This window comes from Gossypium hirsutum, chromosome D03, assembly GCF_007990345.1.
Source record: "Gossypium hirsutum isolate 1008001.06 chromosome D03, Gossypium_hirsutum_v2.1, whole genome shotgun sequence".
Taxonomy (NCBI): Eukaryota; Viridiplantae; Streptophyta; class Magnoliopsida; order Malvales; family Malvaceae; genus Gossypium; species Gossypium hirsutum.
The window spans coordinates 36,330,324-36,345,832 of record NC_053439.1 but is presented as its reverse complement, the minus strand read 5'-3'; the positions used below and the strand labels follow the sequence as shown (position 1 = coordinate 36,345,832).

The window sequence follows — 15,509 nt, the reverse complement described above, 5'->3', positions numbered from 1 at the left end:
GACTTTCATTTTCATATACTTATCAAATATAAGTATTGTATTAACCAAATTATTTATTGAATATAACCAAATTATTTTCATATGCTTATCAAATACAGCATCTAGTTTAATGAATTCACTTTAAATTGTAAATGCTATTGACAAATTTTTAGTATTTATATTTGGTATATAAATATTATCCCTTTTTAAAATTTTAATCCAAATATATGTAATATTTTAATTCGTTAGGTTTATGTTTTCTATGTTATGTTAGTATATAATATGAGTTATATATTCAAATACATTTTAAAATAAAATAATACAAATGTGTTAAAAGCATTAATTAAAAATAAAAAATAATTTTTATAATAATACAATCTTGTCAATATCTAATTACAAATATTTAATTTTTATATTTAAATATTTAAATATAGTTTATATATTCTAATTAAATTTTATAAATAATTATTATTAATTACTTAGAAATATTTAAAATTAATATTATATATTAAAAATATTAACAATAAGTTATAATAAATTATTTTTTTATATTTTTGCTAAAATATCATAATATTAACTAATTTGAACATTATTTAAATACATATTTGTTACTTTATAATCTCATGTCTAAAATGGACATTTTATTCTTCAAAAGTACTTTTTGACAGCAATGCCAAACACTCAAATTTCTCAAAAGCACTTCTCAAAAGTACTTCTCAAAAGCAATAAAGAACTGGCCCTAAATAATACTAATTCATATATTTTGAATAAAAAATAAAATATTTATCTCAAAATTTTTATATGATTAAATTTCAAAATAATTTTAAATATTTAATATGTAATTAATAGTACTTAAAATAAATTTAAATTCAAAATAATATTATGATTCAATTGTTAGAAAAACATTGTATAAAATAAAGAAATAAATAAATAAAAATTAGATAATTTTGTCTCAAAAGTAAATTTTTACTCCCTTTTGTACAATCCCAGAGCTTAGACAAATGTCAACACAATAAGTTATCAGAATCAACTTTTTCACCTCCTGCCACCAAGTCCTTCCTTTACCCAGCTCTCTTCCCATGAAAAGACTACTCGCTCTTCCTCAAAAATGGCATTGATCACTCGCTTCCACGATAAGGCCACTAGCTCAATGAGTTACATCATCAAACACTCGTTTTTTAAGTGCAAAGCACTTATCCAAGTGTGAACACGCCTCTAATGACGAGTGGGCTCTACCAAGGAATAATAATAACCTTGTACTATCTAAGACCATTACATTTGCACCTCATGTACACTATGCCAGTATGCCCACTGTCCATTGTAATGACCTACCACATCACACTATAAACAAGATGACCTCTCCTATAAATGCCCTCCCAGCAATGAGGAAACGATCAATTTTTGCTTCCATGACAAGGCCACCCACTCAATGACACTACAGCAGAACAGGTTTTTAGCGGCGTTTTTTTAGGTCTTTAGCGGCGCTTTTTAACGCCACTAACTCCATTTCCGGCGCTTATAGAAGCGCCACAAAAAATGCCGCTAATGACAACGTCACTAACTTTTGCGGCGCTTACATAAAAAAACGCCGCTAAATATCATGTTCTTTAGCGGCGCTTAGAAAAAAACGCCGCTAAAGATCATGCTCTTTAGCGGCGCTTAGAAAGAAACGCCCCTAAAGATCATGTTCTTTAGCGGCGCTTATAAAAAAACGCCGCTAAAGATCATGTTCTTTAGCGACACTTTGGAAGAAAGCGCCTCTAAAAGTAATGTTCTATAGCGGCGCTTATTAAAAAACGCCGCTAAAAGTAGTGTTCTTTAGCGGCGCTTATTTCACAAACGCCACTGTTTTGATATAACTTTTAGCGGCGCTTTTTTAAAAAGCGCCACTAATTTTGGGATTTTTTTAAAATAAATTTTTTTTATTTTTTTCAGCCCTCCTGCAACAGCAAATCAAAAGCAACCAAATCTAAACTAACAAAAAACAATAAATTTATATAATATTTCAAATTAAATGACTAAAATAATTTTAATTGATAAATAAAATTGAATTCATACTTTTCTTTACAAAAGCGTTAAAATTATTTATGCAACATACACTATGACGGTGGAAGTTGCGACTGCTTAAACATCGTCATCATAATCTGAAGCTGCTGTTGAAGTTCGTCGTACTTTTTGCTCTGCTCTGCTTCTCTCAATGCCGCATCTTTTTGAAGTCGTAGCTGTAGTTCTTCATATTTCTTTTGAACCTCTGCTTCTATTGCTGCTTCTCTCGCTGCTTCTCTCGCTGCGGCCTCTGCTTCTCTTGCTGCTTCTCTCGCTGCGGTCTCTGTTTCTCTCGCTGCTTCTCTCGCTGTGGCCTCTGCTTCTCTCGTTGTAGCCGCTGCTTCCCTCGCTGCCGCCTCTGCTTTAAGTTGCTGTTGAAGTTCTTCATATTTCCTTTGAACCTCAAATGTGGTCGCTTGCATCTGAGCCATTTGGTCTTTTAACCTCTGAACTTCAGCTTGAGATTGACTCCCCGAAGCCATGTATTGGTGCGAGCTGGATCCAAAATATTGGGTTGGGCTGATAAAAGATCCTTGAAATCGAACCCGACCATACTTTTCAGGACCCAAAACTTCAGTAATAATCCGGTTATCAATGTCTTCAAGATGAACCAAACTATCACTAGAAGCAATCGCTTCGTACTCCGTTTTTTTCCTTTAGTTTTTCCTAATAAATAAATCACATAGTTAGGAACGCAATATATAGTAAAAAAAACAAATGCAATATAACAATAGTCGCATTACATGCAATGAATTAAACCATTAGAAAATAAACACTATAAATAACTAAAACAAGTGAAATCATATTAAGTAAACGTACCATAATTTCACCAGCTTCAGGAGTCATAGCAGATCCATCTTTCTTCTTATGTGTAATTTCAAAAAGTTGTAGGCGTCCAACTTTTTGACCGGACGACCGTTCCTACAATATAGTAGTAAAAATATTATTTAATAGAAAGTTATACATATTTGAGAATATTAAAAAATTAAAAATACCTCAGCCTCAGCTACACATGCAAAACTTCTCAACCCGACTGTGTGAGTGAATTTTTGTTGCTGCTGGCTGCTTTTTCCAACTCGTTCACGATCCTACATTATAAAATTTTTAGTACGTAACTAGTAAATACTATAAACCAAAATAATTACAATAGTTTGGAAGTACGTCGTACCTCGCCTTTCTGAGAATGCCAAAATCTAACCGCATCTTCCCATTGGTACCTCAACATACCCGGCGGGACATTTTGCAATTTCTCATCGAGGGTGGTTTTTGTCTTATAATAATTTTTCTTCAAAGTACTTTTATTGTCTCTTCATCTTTTTCCCAATGCCTTCTTTACATAAGCATCGGAGACCTCTAAAGCAAACCTCGCCTACAAAAACACAAGTTAATAAAGTAAATATAAATGAAACTATTTTCCAAGCATTACAGATGACATTAACATTTTGTTACCTTAATATTATCGAGGGCTTGGTTTTTGTTGCTATCGGGCATTTGACGCCATGACTCGTAGTTGATAGGCAACATTTCAGATTTCATGCTAAAATGCCCATGTATCCTGCTAAAAGTCGAGCTTCTGATCCAACAGGCTGACCAAAACTGTTTTTGCATACCTTGACACGCTCGACTGAATCTAACTCGTATAACTCTCTAAGTATCATACGTCCTCGACCTCTACGCGTCCCACCATTTTCAGCTACAAATGGTATATTATAATATAAGAATTTGAAAAATAAATCAATTATAAGTCAACACGCATGGAATTAATGTAAGTTACTTTGAACTTCCGGAGGATCCTCGTGTGTAATCGGAACATTCGAAGATCCAATTGCTGTCTGTTGTTTAGTAGTATTTGTTTCTGTCGAGTTTGGATGATTTTGAACAATGCTTTCCCTTATAATTTTTCTTCTAGGCATTTTATCTGCAATACACATAAAATGTAATTAAACTTAATAACTAATTACAACAATAACAGCACATATAATATAGTTAAGTTATATAATAAGACCAAGATTTAATACTAATGTAAGTTACATATAATTAATCAATCGTAAAATCTTACTACATCATTATTCGTAAATATCTTCATCCGTATCCTGACGAACCCATTGAAATTGTGCACTAGTACTAGGGATATTATCGTTTAAGTTTTGTTCTGGAAATGGCAAAGTTTCTGATCTGTCGTCGATGTTATCTCTACTTCCACTGCCCATGTCAAACAGGTCTCTAGGGATGTTACGGAGTACAACATACCAACCTTCATCAGTTGGATCTTTTGAGTAAAAAACTTGTTTGACTTGACTTGAGAATACATACGGCTCATCTATTAGTTGTTGTCCTGTGTGAATAAATCGGTCAAAGTTCACCATTGTAAAACCAAATTGATCTTGCTTGATTCCACGAGCTGTATTAACATCGGCCCAATCAGCTCGAAATAAGACAACTTTCCATTTTCCGTAGTAATCCAACTCAATTATGTCAGTAATCTGTCTGAAATATTCCACATTTCCCTCGACAGGATTATTGTCCCTAACGCTAACATAACTTGTAATTGCAGAATTAACAACTATTCCACAATTTTGTGTTCTCCTCAACCTCTCGCGATATTTTGTATGAAATCTGAATCCGTTGATGAGGAACGCACTATATCTTTTAACCACTCGATTTGGACCTTGGGTGAGGCATCTAACTTCGTCGTTTACGCTCTTCCCATTCCAAACCTATTGAATGGAAAGTAAACTAAGTAATTAAAAATGTTATAAGAAACCATTATAATTTGTAAGCAAAAGCTCCAACCACATACCGTTTGGCTTAACCATTCATAAAAAGATTCTGTAAACAACTTATTGATATCTCGATGTTGTGTTCTTCGGGAGCGCGAACGAGATCTCAATATTTGTTTGTACTCACTATGTTAAAAAGAATGTGATCTTTGTTAGAAGATAAACAATTTTTAGTTTGATAAATATTTATGAAATTTGTAGAACTTACTTCCGTAAAGGTTCCAATGATTCGTGGTGAAACAGAACATATCGATGTGCTTGTACCCACGATAAATTATCTAATTCTGCAATTTCAACTTTGCCGATTGGTTGTCCAAAACTTTGGAACAAATAAGTATCGGCTAAGTCATAGTCCGTGAGTCCAGCATTCCTATTTGGTCTGTTCAACCTTGTTTCGACATCTTCCAAATATCTCGAGCAGAAGGTCATACATTCCTCTGCCAAGTAGCCTTCAGCAATCGATCCTTCTGGATATCGCTTGTTGCGGCAGTAAGACTTTAATTTGGATAGGAACCTAAACACAATATACAACATTATCAAAGTTGTAACTAAAGGCATAGAGGTGAATGAAGGAAAATTTTAAAAATAATTCTTTAAGACCTTTCTATGGGATACATCCATCGATAGGAAACGGGTCCGCCAAGAATTGCTTCGTACGGGAGATGAATTATCAAGTGAACCATAATGGTGAAGAAGGAAGGTGGGAAGATTTTTTCCATGTTGCATAAAGTCAAAGCGGCTCGATCCTGTACCTTCTGAAGTTCTTGAACATCCAAAACTTTGCCACAAATGGCTTTCATTATGTTGGATAGTTCAATGATACAAGACGTCACCTTCTTGGACATACAACATCGTAGAGCAATTGGCATTAAATCTTGCATCAAGATGTGATAGTCATGTGATTTTAGCGAATATAATCTTCGATCTTTAACACTAACACATCGAGAAATATTTGATGCATACGCATCCGGAACCTTTATATCCTTCAACACCATGCAAAACAGTTCTTTCTCCGTCTTGGACATTGAGAAAATAGAAGGCGGCAACCGATATTTCCTATTCGGAAGTGGATTGGGATGTAGATCAGGCCGAATTCCCATTTGGACTAAATCAAGTTGACTCTGAAGATTGTCTTTTGATTTTCCGTCAACGTTCAAAATTGTACCCACAATGTTCTCGCAGACATTTTTCTCAATGTGCATAACATCAAGATTGTGTCGTAAAAGCTGATGCTCCCAATAAGGCAACTCAAAAAAAATACTTCTTTTTTTCTACAAGTCTGCCTTATTAGAATCGTCCTCTTCGTCGGAGCTTTCATCGGCTTCATCATTTGATCTTCTGTTTCTGATGTGCGTGTTTGGTGGTTGGTTCATCTTCCCATAAATGAAATTCATATCTTCCAACATGAACACGATTCAGAGCCACTGGTCTGGGAAGGAGCTTCTCTGAACTCTTCACTGCCGTCAAATATAGAACTCTGAAATCTAAATCTATGATTTTCCGGTAACCACCGATGATGCCCCATGTAAGAGAACTTCTTCCCATTGTACAACCATTGCGAGCATGTTTGTGCAGCAAAATAAGGACACGCATAACGACCCTTAGTACTCCAACCGGATAAATTGGCATAAGTGGGAAAGTCATTAATGGTCCACATCAAAGCTGCACGTAAATTAAAGTTCTCCTTTCTCAGCACGTCGTATGTCTCGACTCCAGCCCATAATTGTTTTAACTCTTCAATAAGTGGCTGTAAATAAATGTCGATATCATTCCCGGGCCCTTTCTCTCCAGGGATAATCATAGATAAGATAAGGGAAGATTGCTTCATGCAAATCCACGGAGGCAGATTGTAAGGAACAAGCACTACTGGCCAAGTACTGTAGGCAGTGCTCATGATCTTGAAAGGATTAAATCCATCAGATGCTAGCCCAAGCCTCACACTCCTAGGATCGCTTGCAAAGCTTGGAAATTTATTGTCAAATGCATTCCAAGCTAAAGAATCTATCGGATGCCTTAGTAAGCCATCATCGGTTCGTCCATCATGGTGCCATGTCATTGACTCCGCTGTCTTCGACGACATGAAAAGCCTTTGAAGCCTTGGTATCAACGGAAAATACCATAAAATCTTAACTGGCTTCTTCCTCGACTGTGCATCATTTTCATCGTCGTTCCCGTCTTCTTTGTTTCTATTTATCCAACGGGATTGGCTGCATACATGACAGCAGTGTTGGTCTTTCCGATCGCCCCAATACAACATGCAGTCATTTGGGCAACTATGGATTTTGTTGTACCCAAGGCCTAAATCTTTTATCATTTTCTTCATATCCTTGCATGACTGAGGGATTTTTGCAAACGGAAACATCTCTCTCAAAAACTGTAATAGCATTGTGAACGAGTTTCCGGTCCACCCTCCCAAACATTTTAACTGAAAAAGACGAACACAGAAGGCCATTTTTGAAAATTTTGATCCCTCATACAGTTCTTCATTCATGTCATTAAGTAGAGCGTAGAACTTCGCCGCTTCTCCATTTGACTCTTCATGAGGTACACTACTTCCCGGTTCGGTAAAAGCAGTGCCACCAATATTACAATCATCAGATGCCATAAAATCCCCTGGGAACGATTGCACACCATGATTGTGCATATTAAATGCATCCCGCAACATACCTTCCATGTCATCTCCTCTATCAGATTGATGGTAAGCAGTACCAGGATAAGATACATCCATCGTTGAAGAGGAAGTACTTCTAGGGCATTCTCCATGAAAAAGCCATTGCTTATAACCCTTAACAAACCCATCAACAATTAGATGCTCGTATACAACCTCACGATAATGCCAGTTTATGTTGACACACTTCTTACATGGGCAAAGAATCATGTTCTCTTGGCTTGCATATTGAAATGCAAAATTTAGAAAACTCTGCACCCCATTTCGATAACCGTTGCTAACCCTTGACAAATTCATCCAAGACCGGTCCATTTCTTAATTCTTGAAGTCTGACGTTGACAATAATTTGCTCGGGTTAGTCAAAACGCCAGTTATAACTATAAATGAATTTTAGAAAGTTATTTAATTTACTTAATTTATGTAAGTTATGTAAGATATTTAATTTATGTAAGTTATGTAAGATATTTAATTTATGTAAGTTATGTAAGATATTTAATTTAAATGTCATAACAGGGTTTAAAAAAATTGTTCACTATTTTAATAATCACATACTGTAATGTGACATTTTTAATTACATGCAAACTATATATATGTCTTTTAATTATCTTATCAATCATTATTATTTTTCCCATATTATCTTTATTACTATCAATGCATCTTATCTACAATCTAAAATGTGGATATTAAATTTAAAAAATTAATAAAATTTAAGGTAAATAAATTATATAATTCAAGGTAAATAAAATTAATATTGGAATATTAATTCAAGGTAAATAAAATTTTATTAATTATATAAATTATATAAATTTAAAGTAAATAAAATTAATATCAGAATATTAATTCAAGGTAAATAAAATTAATAAAATTATATAAATTATATAAATTTAAGGTAAATAAAATTAATATCGGAATATAAATTCAAGGTAAATAAAATTAATAAAATTAATAAAATTATATAAATTATATAAATTTAAGGTAAAATTTAAGGTAAATAAAATTAATATCGGAATATTAATTCAAGGTAAATAAAATTAATAAAATTATATAAATTATATAAATTTAAGGTAAATAAAATTAATATCGAAATATTAATTCAAGGTAAATAAAATTAATAAAATTATATAAATTATATAAATTTAAGGTAAAATTTAAGGTAAATAAAATTAATATCGGAATATTAAGGTAAAAGTCATTAATTTGGATATTAAACAAAAATCATTCAAACTTTATTTATCATTCAAAATATACGAATACATGCGAAATTTTGAATACAATAATATTAGATTAGAGATATGTACCTTATAGTCGAGATTGAATTTTCATATACGGTTAAATTTGTTATCATTGTTAGAGATTAGAGATATGTATTAGTTCAATAAAAAAGTATCGTGTCAGCTTTTCATCTCTCATTTAACAACAATTAATCGCATTTCGTGCTAAAGTATTTAATTTCAAAAAGTTTAGTAATTTCAAAATAGAACAAAGTTTAGTAATATATTTGGATAATTTTTTTTTTCAAATTTGAGTACTTCTAAGTATTCAAAAGGATGAAAACCCAAATCTAAACATTTTGGACCAAAAGAAAAAATTTATTGTGGAATTCATTTTTCTAGTTAATAGAAAGTTACGAGCTCAGGGCATGGGCTGATTTGATTTAAAAACAGAAATAATTTTACCAAATTTTACACATTTTGGTAACAAAAATTTATTCACAAAACTCAACAAGAATGACAGCAATTTGATACAACATGCAGTCATTTGGATTCTCTTGAAATAAGCCATTACCTATAAGCTCAACTGTGTCATTACATAACAATGTTAAAAACACTCATACTTTACAATGAACCACTAGCAATGGCTACTGCTATCAACAAACAAGGCTAATATTTTTTTAACAGTAGGCCGTATTTTTTTAACAACCACTTGCCTAAAGCTTCATGTTTTTTTAAAAACCACATCCCCTCAATTTGCAACTTTTATCATAAAGCAAAGCAAAAATTTATCATAAAATGATGCTCAAATTATGCAAGTTATGAAAAACGATATTGCATAATGTAAGAACAAAAAGCAGAAAATTGATATTATACCTGATAACTTGTTATTAGAATCTAACCGCAGCTTCGAAAGTGGTCAAGTTTTCAATATTTGATGGGCTTTCACCTAGAAATATAAATAAATTGGTCAAAATAGCTCCATTCCATTGCTTTCTGTCCAACCTAATTCTAAGCTTATTCTGTCTAAATTTTAACAACACTAAATTCAAACGGAGGAAAAAGTGCAAACATGTGAAAAGGCAGACACCAAGTTTTCTTGCTAACTTGACTTCAAATCCTTTTATTTTCAACTGCGTAACACATGTCCTGATGCGGTACTTTTGATTTTTAAGAATTGCTGGTGTGCCCACATGAGCGGGAGCTCATTGGTGTGTTCAAATTTTAGACCAGAAAGAGTCTGTTATGATTTGATTAGAACAATGCATCATAATAATATACATAACACACATCTGGGGAGCAACATCCAGTTCATATCAAATTTTTTCTTTTCACTAAAATTAAAAATCCCATTGGCTTCCTGTAGGCTCTGCAGTGGCTGGCCAATTCGCCTTCAATCGTGCTCCCCACTTACAAGCTACCCCATTTCTTCCAGCATGCAAAATCTAAATGCAAAATCAGTTTTTACGGATGCAAAATCTAAATGCAAAATCAATTTTTACGGATTGAAAATCATTTTTTACGGATACATAGCTTATCTGTTACATAATGCACACTTTAAAAGTAATTAAATTAAATTACAACAATTTAAAATATCGTAATTGGGGCAGGAAGAACAAGAAGCAAGCACGGACGGTTATTTTGCAGTAGAAGAATCATGTTGAGAAAACTTACCGATTGTTGCGGCAGAGGAGACCGACGGAGGAGAACCACGGAGGGAGACGATGATATGGCAGAGGAAACGGCAACGTTGCAAGAGGTCGGCTTTGGGGAAATCTGGCTTAGGGGAAATTTAGGGATTTGGGGGAGAATGGGATTTTGGGGGATAAGTCACGATTGGGGCTCTAAGTTTCGGTAAAATGTATGGGAAAAAAACGATGACGTTTTTCTATGAAATTGAAATCATTTGCGGCGCTTAACAATAAGCGCCACTAATATCAGTACAAACGCAACCGTTTAACACACTTTAGAGTAAAACTTGTGGCGCTTAGAGTAAAAACGCCACTAATAACACAGACAAAACGGCATCGTCATAAGATAACATTAAACATTTTTGCGGCGCTTCACTAATAAAAATAGGAAACGGCGCCGTTTCCTCATCTATTAATAAATATTTGTGGCGTTTTTATAATGCGCCACTAAAAGAAAACAACAAAACGACACCGTCTTCGTTATAGTTAAAGGAAATTTGTGGCGTTTCTTCGTAAAACGCCGGTAATATATCACCTTTTGTGGCGATTTTCAAATGCGCCACTAATATCAAGGACAAAACGGCACCGTTATAAGATAACATTAAACATTTTTGTGGCGCTTTAGCTAAAGCGCCACTAATAAAAATAGGAAACGACGCCGTTTCCTCATCTCGTAAACAATATTTTTGGCGTTTTTAAAATGCGCCACTAAAAGAAAACAACAAAACAGCACCGTCTTCGTTACAGTTAAAGGAAATTTCTGGCGTTTCTTCGTAAAACGCCGGTAATATATCACCTTTTGCGGCGATTTTCAACTGCGCCACTAATAACAAGGACAAAACGGCACCGTTATAAGATAACATTAAGGGTGCGTTTGGTTCGCTGTATTGGATTAGAGGTGTATTGGATTAGAGGTGTATTGGGATTAGAGGTGTATTGGATTAGAGGTGTAATAGCTAATCCACTGTTTGGTTGAATGTAATGGAATAGAGGCGTAATAGTAATCTTGTGTTTGGTTGAATGGAATAGAGGTGTAATAGCATAATGGAAAAAACTAAAATGACTAGAATACCCTTAGCATAAAATTGTTTTTGTAAATGATTATTGTTATTGTTATTTAAATTTTAATAAGATTATTATTATCAGTAATAAATAATTTAATCATATTTAACATAATTATTATTAAATATATTTTAATTAAAATATATAATTTATAATAAATTCTTAATAATCAATATTCTTATATGAATTTACTCAAATCATAATATATGATACTATAAAATATAATTTAAAATAATTAATATTAAATATATTTTAATTAAAATATATGATTTAATAAAATTCTTAATATTAAATATTCTTATATGAATTTTCTAAAATCATAATATATAATACTATAAAATATAATTTAACATAATTATTATTAAATATAAGTTAATAAAAATATATAATTTATCATCATACTATAGATAAATATTGAAATTTGTCACTGTACTTTATTTTTATTTATATTTGCCGTTATTTTTTTAAAAAATGAGTAAATTTGTAACTTAATTTTTATGTTATTGAATTTTACCACTAAAATTTAAATTTTATTAATTTTTGCCACTAACTCTTATTTTTTAGTTAAACTCTTATTTTAAATTTATATTGAATTTTTATTTTTTTAAATTACAAATATCTTCATTTAACTTAACGAGTAAATATAATTCTTGACTTTCCTTTCTCATCATTTAAACAAAAGCACAATAAACAAATTGTCAAAAAGAAACCCAAATCCAATAGTTGGGAGATTCAAAAGCTTTCTCCAATAATGTGTTTCTTCTATAAGAAACAATGCTTATAAGCAGCTTGTCAAAGCTCAAAATCTATTTAGTCCTATGTCATACATCCAATGTCATTTGTATATATGCTCCCTCACATCAGCACAAAACACAAGACTCAATATGAAGCATACATGAGAAGAAAACAGTTGGATTGAGTTAATGAAGTACATGCATCTTATGTGTTTTTCTTTCTCAGGGAAAACCTTTCGAGAAAAAAGAAAGTAGAAAAGGAATTAAAAAAATGTTGGTGAAACATTTGAGGAACATGCAAACAAGGTATCCTACAGCTAGTAGTGGTGATGAAATACTCTGCAACAAAATCAGCGCATCTTATAGAATTGAACTCTCGAAACCACACAACGTCGTCCGCTCAATGAATATTTAACCATTATATCAACGTCTCGGGGATTCTTCTTGTTTGGTGCAACAGTCATGCTCCCAATTTTGTCTCCCCTTCACAGATGGTTAACACATCCTCTAGATATAGGACTGTTTGCTTCCAATGGGTAGCTCGCGATCTTGGTCCTGCATTTTGTATTTGCCATTAGCCAAGGCAAAGTTCTTCTAGGCTGGCTTGCTGATTTCTATTCGTAGATAAAATGGAAAGGACAAAGGATGGAGAATTTTGATGTAGATACAAACCTGTAGAGAAACCCATCAATTTGTGGCATTTGGTAAACGAAACATCAAAATATGCAACGAAAGCATGGATGTAATCATCACGCTCTGCAATAAGCTTGAAAGGTGCAGTGAAAGAAGCATCCCCAAGAACCATCTTAGAAATATCCATTGTCTGAAACCAGAAAACCAAAATAAATAATTCAGTTGTACTCCAAACACATTATTTTGTAAAATAATTTCCAATAAGTGTTCATATATATAGATACCCAATGATATATACATACATACAGGAATATGCTTGTGTATTTTCTCACCTTGAGAAGGTGGCAATTTGTTACAATTTGTTTCTGGTCAACTGTGTCAACAAGAGGTTCCATCATAGCTTGCTTTTTTATACAACTCATGTCAAAGCCATAAACATTATTCCAAACTGTAGCAAGATGATGCCATGTAGAAAAGATGGGGTATATATAAGAATACAAAAAGTTGAATTGCAATGAAACACAATAGAAAAACTCGTTGAAAGTTATACAAATACATATGAACATGAATACCTAGATTTATATCAATTTAGCAGTCTGTTATACTCACATTCGATCTTGTCGTCTTTGTACTCGGCATCTTCAATTGCTGTCAAGTAAAGAGAAGCTTCATCTGGTAGCACAACTCCATCATCAACCTGACACGGGTGAAGGAATAAGAACTTTGATTGTAAAGAATGTAGCTTATAAGAACCCAACAAAAGTTTTGCTTTGATGAGCAAGAGTAAAAATAAATTTAAAAGGCCCAGCCCGTTCACCACACGAAATAATAAGGAAGTAAACTGCTCAAGAGAGCTTGACATGATGATGGAGTTAAAATCTCAATCAATTAACAGTTATAGCAGGAATCTAAGCTACTTTCTGCAAATCATAGCATGCAACAGATAATTTAACTAACAAAGTAGCTAGCTGCCCCCAACCACACGAAGCAATACAAGAAGACACAACAATTTTAAAAACTTCACCATCAGGCAAGCCATTTGTTTCAACAATTTGTTTAGCCATGTCAGCCATATGGGAGCATTCAACCTAGGAAAGGGAAAAATATGAACAGCATTTGACAAATAAGAGATAGACGCCAGGAGTGTAAGAATTTGGTCAGACAGATTATTAACAACACATAAAACAGAAACAGAAGGAAGATGTAAACTGGAAGTCATACAGCATAAACATGTGCCGCCCCTGCTTTTGCACAAAACAGGGACAAAATTCCAGTCCCAGCTCCCACGTCAAGAACTACTTTGTTCTGGAATAGAAACTTATTCCGATAAATAACATTTTGATATGTCTTGGTTCGCACTACATCTTTAAGCATTTCCTGAAATACAAGGAATAGCAGGTTAACACAGAGGAAAAACATTTCACAAAAAGAAGAAATGAAAAAGTTACGCAACCGTATCAAGTTCTTCTACTGAAACCAAGAAAACAAACGCAGAAATCATTTCCAGAAATTTAAGTAAAAGATTAAGTTAAAAAAAGAAGACAGTTTTTGGATAGTAACTGTGATGCATTAATTCATGTATGAGCTTAAACAAACAGAAAAATTACAACCAACCCTCCAATCACAGATATTCGGCACCCAATAGATCACAAAATAATGGTGACTGAAGCAGAACCATTCCATAAATAAGTCGACAAAAACGAAACAAGATTCAAATGTCCAAGTTGTTGCACACTTACTTCATGAATACCTGCACATACACAAAAGATGGGACAAAGATTTAGAGGAAAGTGCTCACTGGAGATAAATACAAGAATGTATAACTTGAAACATCAGCGAACCCAATGCCCTACCTAATACCAACATGCTAGCCCCATAAACATGCAACCAGTGAACCACAAATTACTTAGATATAAATAAACTATTGAACTCAACAAGCTCTAACTTTTGCGAAGATAGAAACTTTCTTCTCACATTCGAACCTTCTTCACAAAAATGTGGAAGGCAACACTAAGAAATCCTCACATTCTCATTATTTTCTAATCAACAAGAAAAATCAGTAAAAAAACTTCAAAATTGAATCTTGGAAAAGAGGATGAGAAGCAGAAAATATACCGAAGTGAGAGTAAGAATCGAAGTAATAATCAGCACTGGTTTTATCATCTTCGCCGTCGCAACCGAAAAACGAAATGTCGGGCTCTCCCATAGAAACATATTCACTAGCTTTGCCAACGGCGACGATTGAGTCATCGAGATTGGAGCTGTGTTCGAAGAGTGTTAGCGAATGTTAGCTCCTTCGAAATTGTTCGAAGAGTTGGTCGAGGTTTGAGTTGTGTTGGGGATCTAGAAATGGAGAGAGATAATAAAATACCAGTGCCATGCCATGCCCACCACACGTGAAAAAACCTATATAAAAAAGAGAGGTAAAAAAGAGAAGGAGAAGAGGCGATGAGAGTGGAGAAGAAAGCTAGAAGGAAGAAACAAAAGACGTGGATTTTGGGTAAAACAGAAGCGGGAATGGGGAGGGTAAAACAGGGACCAAAACTGAAGCAGCGCCTAAACTGAGCTCAAGGAAGGGATTAGAAATCAGTGGTTTTCACCAATTAGAAAGGTAAAGGATTACACCCGTATTAGCAATACATCAAACCAAACGATGGAATACAGCCGCATTAGGTGGGGCCCACCGATTAGGGATGTATTGGCTA

The 15,509-nt window shown here is 33.5% G+C and overlaps 1 pseudogene; it reads right to left on the bottom strand.

Moving 5' to 3' along the window:
• Nucleotides 1–12,132: 12,132 nt before the first annotated feature.
• On the bottom strand, nt 12,133–15,189 carry LOC107949928 (probable protein arginine N-methyltransferase 1.2; annotated as a pseudogene).
• Between the last annotated feature and the right edge of the window lie 320 nt (nt 15,190–15,509).